This window comes from Oncorhynchus keta, unplaced genomic scaffold (assembly GCF_023373465.1).
Source record: "Oncorhynchus keta strain PuntledgeMale-10-30-2019 unplaced genomic scaffold, Oket_V2 Un_contig_26548_pilon_pilon, whole genome shotgun sequence".
Taxonomy (NCBI): Eukaryota; Metazoa; Chordata; class Actinopteri; order Salmoniformes; family Salmonidae; genus Oncorhynchus; species Oncorhynchus keta.
Window position 1 is genome coordinate 12,501 of NW_026285032.1, and position 7,026 is coordinate 19,526.

The following is a 7,026-nucleotide window of genomic DNA, read 5'->3' on the forward strand; positions in this document are numbered from 1 at the left end:
TCTCTACACAGTCAATGTTAATCCCTGGCTGGGTTATAGCTTCCATAAATAGTCAATGTTAATCCCTGACTGGGTTATAGCTTCTCTACACAGTCAATGTTAATCCCTGGCTGGGATATAGCTTCCATACACAGTCAATGTTAATCCCTGGCTGGGTTATAGCTTCCATACACAGTCAATGTTAATCCCTGGCTGGGATATAGCTTCTCTACACAGTCAATGTTAATCCCTGACTGGGTTATAGCTTCTCTACACAGTCAATGTTAATCCCTGGCTGGGTTATAGCTTCCATACACAGTCAATGTTAATCCCTGACTGGGTTATAGCTTCTCTACACAGTCAATGTTAATCCCTGGCTGGGTTATAGCTTCCATACACAGTCAATGTTAATCCCTGACTGGGTTATAGCTTCTCTACACAGTCAATGTTAATCCCTGGCTGGGTTATAGCTTCCATACACAGTCAATGTTAATCCCTGGCTGGGTTATAGCTTCCATACACAGTCAATGTTAATCCCCTGGCTGGGTTATAGCTTCCATACACAGTCAATGTTAATCCCTGACTGGGTTATAGCTTCCATACACAGTCAATGTTAATCCCTGGCTGGGTTATAGCTTCCATACACAGTCAATGTTAATCCCTGACTGGGTTATAGCTTCTCTACACAGTCAATGTTAATCCCTGACTGGGTTATAGCTTCCATACACAGTCAATGTTAATCCCTGACTGGGATATAGCTTCCATACACAGTCAATGTTAATCCCTGGCTGGGTTATAGCTTCTCTACACAGTCAATGTTAATCCCTGACTGGGTTATAGCTTCCATACACAGTCAATGTTAATCCCTGGCTGGGTTATAGCTTCCATACACAGTCAATGTTAATCCCTGGCTGGGTTATAGCTTCCATACACAGTCAATGTTAATCCCTGACTGGGATATAGCTTCCATACACAGTCAATGTTAATCCCTGACTGGGATATAGCTTCTGATATAACTGTTGTCATTTCCAGATGGCTTAAAATGTTTGCCCATGAGTAAAAAAAAAAGTTATGATTATCATAACGCCAGATTCATGATGAATCATTCGGCCCGTCAGGTTTACTATACGAGCAGGATATGAAACCCTCTCATATGCATTGATCATTATTATTATTATTGAAAGTTACCATGGAGATGACATTTCACAACTTTTAATTGCATTAAATCACCTGACTATTAGAGATAATTATTAAATGATAACAATTGACATTCAGGAAGTACTGTGTTTAACTGTGTTAACCACAACCAACATGTTGGATCTCTGTTTTAGGGTCAGTGCTCTAAAATGAGTCTCTCTGGGGAGAGAGAGGAGGGGCGCACTGCCTCTAAAATGAGTCTCTCTGGGGGAGAGAGAGGAGGGGGGCCCTGCCTCTAAAATGAGTCTCTCTGGGGAGAGAGAGGAGGAGGGGCCCTGCCTCTAAAATGACTCTCTCTGGGGGAGAGAGAGGAGGGGGCCCTGCCTCTAAAATGAGTCTCTCTGAGGAGAGAGAGGAGAGGGGACCTGCCTCTAAAATGATTCTCGCTGGGGAGAGAGAGGAGGGGGCCCTGCCTCTAAAATGACTCTCTCTGGGAGAGAGAGGAGAGGGACCTGCCTCTAAAATGAGTCTCTCTGGGGAGAGAGAGGAGGGGGCCCTGCCTCTAAAATTAGTCTCTCTGGGGAGAGAGAGGAGGGGGCCCTGCCTCTAAAATGAGTCTCTGGGGAGAGAGAGGAGAGGGGCCCTGCCTCTAAAATGAGTCTCTCTGGGGAGAGAGAGGAGAGGGGACCTGCCTCTAAAATGATTCTCGCTGGGGAACGTGACACCAAAGTTGAGAGGTGAGATGACAATTCTGTTGAATAATTATTCAGAGGTTTTTTCTACACATTTTCACATTTGTTTTTAATCTGAATGGTTGCTTATGGGTACCTTAAATATTAATGTTCTCAGATTTTAATTAATAGTTTTAAGATGTGTAAAAAAAATGTTTTTATTGCAAAACGCTATATATCCATTATATCCATCGAGTTCATAAAAATAAAATAAATAGCTATCTTAAGATGAAACACTATATATCCATTGTTTATCAGGAATGGAATGTTCGTATCCTGTATATTTGAATGTGATATGTGGTTGTCTCACGTCTTAATTATGATGAAAACACTTACTGTGAATCACTGGGGTTCTCAATCCGGGGTCTGTGGAGGTACTGCAGGGGTTCTCAGTCCGGGGTCTGTGGAGGTACTGCAGGGGTTCTCAGTCCGGGGTCTGTGGAGGTACTGCAGGGGTTCTCAGTCCGGGGTCTGTGGAGAGTACTGCAGGGGTTCTCAATCCGGGGTCTGTGGAGGTACTGCAGGGGTTCTCAATCCGGGGGTCTGTGGAGGTACTGCAGGGGTTCTCAATCCTATTCACACCGTTTAACAACTCTAAATATCTTTGGCATAGTAGGCATCATGTCCTTGCCAATAACGTTGCCAACAACGTTGAACGAAAGGTGAATATGTTGAGAATATGTACCAGGCAGCCCTCCAGCGATCAATTCCTCCCATTTTTTCCAGCACCCGGTCCGGGAATTGAACCAGCCACCATTCGACCAGGTCTCCACAGGTCCACTGGGCGAAAACCTGAGTAAATCTTGTTAAAAAAGCATTTGCCAAAATGAAGAAAAAATGCTTTAGAGATGTACACAGTACAGTATATTGTGATACATAATTATTATACATAAATCATTACAGCTCACGAGGTGTCCTAAATATATGCTGACTAGGTGGGACTAGAGACTTCATGCATAGTTACCCAGCCACTTATACCCATAAGTGTAAAATGTCTTTATTCTTAGCACCAATTTTCTACTCTGAGACGCTTTGTGGATATGGGCCCAGATCTGAACATATTGTTATAAAAAAAACACTGTAACCCTGTAAAGACTGTGTTGATTGTGTTGCACTGCTCATGTCCGCGTTCTGGAACTGTCCGCGTCCACGTTCGGCTTATGTGTTGAAACACCGAAGTTTATCGCTAAATGTTTTCTTTTTTCACTTTTTTCTTTATGGTCAGGGACAGTGTGTAGCCAGATCCTTTTCACTCTCTGTCCTTGTTTCATTTTGTGGTTCACCAGATTCGTCATCATCATCAAGACAAGGGACAGACGAACAACCTGCTAACTAACCAAGCTAGTTGGTACAGCTCGGTAAGCAAGCTAGCTACTCTACCAGCAGCATCCTAGTTATCCTAGCTAGTCGGTACAGCTAGATAAACTAGCTAGCTACTCTACCAGCAGCATCATAGTTACCACTTTATTTTTATTTATTTTATTTCACCTTTATTTAACCAGGTAGGCTAGTTGAGAACAAGTTCTCATTTGCAACTGCGACCTGGCCAAGATAAACCATAGCAGTGTGAACAGACAACACAGAGTTACACATGGAGTAAACAATTAACAAGTCAATTACACAGTAGAAAAAAGAGAGTCTATATACATTGTGTGCAAAAAAGGCATGAGGAGGTAGGCGAATAATTACAATTTTGCAGATTAACACTGGAGTGATAAATGATCAGATGGTCATGTACAGGTAGAGATATTGGTGTGCAAAAGAGCAGAAAAGTAAATAAATAAAAACAGTATGGGGATGAGGTAGGTAAAATTGGGTGGGCTATTTACCGATAGACTATGTACAGCTGCAGCGATCGGTTAGCTGCTCAGATAGCAGATGTTTGAAGTTGGTGAAGGAGATAAAGTCTCCAACTTCAGCGATTTTTGCAATTCGTTCCAGTCACAGGCAGCAGGGAACTGGAATGAAAGGCGGCCAAATGAGGTGTTGGCTTTAGGGATGATCAGTGAGATACACCTGCTGGAGCGCGTGCTACGGGTGGATGTTGCCATCGTGACCAGTGAACTGAGATAAGGCAGAGCTTTACCTAGCATGGACTTGTAGATGACCTGGAGCCAGACGAATATGTAGCGAGGGCCAGCCGACTAGAGCATACAGGTCGCAGTGGTGGGTGGTATAAGGTGCTTTAGTAACAAAACGGATGGCACTGTGATAAACTGCATCCAGTTTGCTGAGTAGAGTGTTGGAAACTATTTTATAGATGACATCGCCGAAGTCGAGGATCGGTAGGATAGTCAGTTTTACTAGGGTAAGTTTGGCGGCGTAAGTGAAGGGGGCTTTGTTGCGGAATAGAAAGCCGACTCTAGATTTGATTTTAGATTGGAGATGTTTGATATGAGTCTGGAAGGAGAGTTTACAGTCTAGCCAGACACCTAGGTACTTATAGATGTCCACATATTCAAGGTCAGAACCATCCAGGGTGGTGATGCTAGTCGGGCGTGTGGGTGCAGGCAGCGAACGGTTGAAAAGCATGCATTTGGTTTTACTAGCGTTTAAGAGCAGTTGGAGGCCACGGAAGGAGTGTTGTATGGCATTGAAGCTCGTTTGGAGGTTAAATAGCACAGTGTCCAAGGATGGGCCGGAAGTATACAGAATGGTGTCGTCTGCGTAGAGGTGGATCAGGGAATCATCCGCAGCAAGAGCAACATCATTGATATATACAGAGAAAAGAGTCGGCCCGAGGTGAACCCTGTGGCACCCCATAGAGACTGCCAGAGGACCGGACAGCATGCCCTCCGATTTTACACACTGAACCAGGCAAGGCAGTCATCAGTTGAAGACAGCGGAGGTGTATTTGGAGGGCCAGTTGGTCAGGATGACGTCTATGAGGGTGCCCTTGTTTACAGATTTAGGGTTGTACCTGGTGGGTTCCTTGATGATTTGTGTGAGATTGAGGGCATCTATCTTAGATTGTAGGACTGCCGGGGTGTTAAGCATATCCCAGTTTAGGTCACCTAACAGAACAAACTCTGAAGCTAGATGGGGTGCGATCAATTCACAAATGGTGTCCATGGCACAGCTGGGAGCTGAGTGGGGTCGGTAGCAGGCGGCAACAGTGAGAGACTTATTTCTGGAGAGAGTAATTTTTAAAATTAGTAGTTCGAAATGTTTGGGTATGGACCTGGAAAGTATGACATTACTTTGCAGGCTATCTCTGCAGTAGACTGCAACTCCTCCCCCTTTGGCAGTTCTATCTTGACGGAAAATGTTATAGTTGGGTATGGAAATCTCAGAATTGTTGGGGGCCTTCCTGAGCCAGGATTCAGACACGGCAAGGGAAATCAGGGTTAGCAGAGTGTGCTAAAGCAGTGAGTAAAACAAACTTAGGGAGGAGGCTTCTGATGTTGACATGCATGAAACCAAGGCTTTTTCGATCACAGAAGTCAACAAATGAGGGTGCCTGGGGACATGCAGGGCCTGGGTTTACCTCCACATCACCCGCGGAACAGAGGAGGAGTAGTATGAGGGTTCGGCTAAAGGCTATCAAAACTGGTCGCCTAGAGCGTTGGGGACAAAGAATAAAAGGAGCAGATTTCTGGGCATGGTAGAATACATTCAGGGCATAATGCGTAGACAGGGGTGTGGTGGGGTGCGGGTACAGCAGAGGTAAGCCCAGGCACTGGGTGATGGATGATAAGAGAGGTTGTATCTCTGGACATGCTGGTTGTAATGGGTGAGGTCACGGCATGTGTGGGAGGTGGGACAAAGGAGCGATCAGGGGGTATGAAGAGTGGAACTAGGGGCTCCATTTTAAACTAAAACAATGATAACTAACCTGAACAACAGTATACAAGGCATATTGACATTTGAGAGAGTCATACAGCGAGGCATACAGTAATCACAGGTGTTGATTGGGAGAGCTAGCTAAAACAGTAGGTGAGACAACAGCTAATCAGTTAGCACAACAACAGCAGGTAAAATGGCGTTGACTAGGCAGAGAGGGTCGGATTAACTACACACAGAGCCTGAGTGCGGCTGGGGCCAACAGATAAAACATAAACAAGCAGAATGGAGTACCGTGATTAATGGACAGTCCAGCAGGCATCAGCTATGTAGCCAGGTGATCACAGTCACCAGGGGGCAGCGGTGGATGGGACAGGGAAGCTAGACTGGACGAGTATTATCTAGGACAGAAGGTAAAAGCCGCTAGCAGTGGCTAACTGCCTAAATAGCTTGTAGCTAGTTAGCTGGTTAGCTTCTGGATGTTCTTGAATGTGTTCTAAAACTTAAAAATATTCCGTATCACATTGGGTGAGGGAAAGTTACCGGAAGGTATAATCGAATTAAAAATCTAAAAGAGATTGAAAGTAAATATGGGTCCAGTGAGTGGTTGGGCTGGCTGGGGATGCGACGATTCAGACAGTTAGCAACTGTGCTAACAAGCTAACAGTTAGTAGGCCGGGCCTAAACAAGCTAGCAGTTAGCAGGCCGAATTAGCAAGCAAGCAGATAGGAAGGGCTAGAAAGTTAGCCTTTGGGGACGTCGCGATGGGGTTAAGTCTGTTTATGCCTCTTCATGCGGTGACATCGATAGACCGATCGTGGGTCGGATATTGTAGCCCAGGGTATGCTTCGGTGGTAGCACAGGAGCTCTGGCCGGGCTAGCTTCAAGCTAAGTGCATGGAAACGCTAGCCAGGAGTAGTCATCCAGGGTTGCGGTTAGCTAGTTAGCTAGTTGTGAAGATCCAGATAAAAATGGTCCGTTATGCTCTGGTTAGAGTCGCGTTGTTCGAACTGGCGAGAGCTTTCCGAGCTAAAGGTTAGCTGATGACCGCTAGCAATGGTTTGCTGACTGATAGCTGGTAGTTAGCTGGCTAGCTTCAGTTGAGGGGGTTCTGGATCCGAAGTAAATATAAATACAGATCCACGCTACATTGGGTGAGGCGGGTTGCAGGAGGGTATTTAGATGTTGAGGTTTAGCAAAATGTTTGAAGAGATATGCGAAGAAAAATATGTAAAAAAAAACGATATATACAAGGGACACGACAAGACGTCTGACTGCTAGGCCTTCTTGGACCACTACATCACCACCGGCTGTCTGCATTTCTTGTGGACCGATGGAGCTCCCCGGTTGTTTCTTCCACCTGTTAAATCCCGGTGAGGCTTCTCCCTCTCTCGTT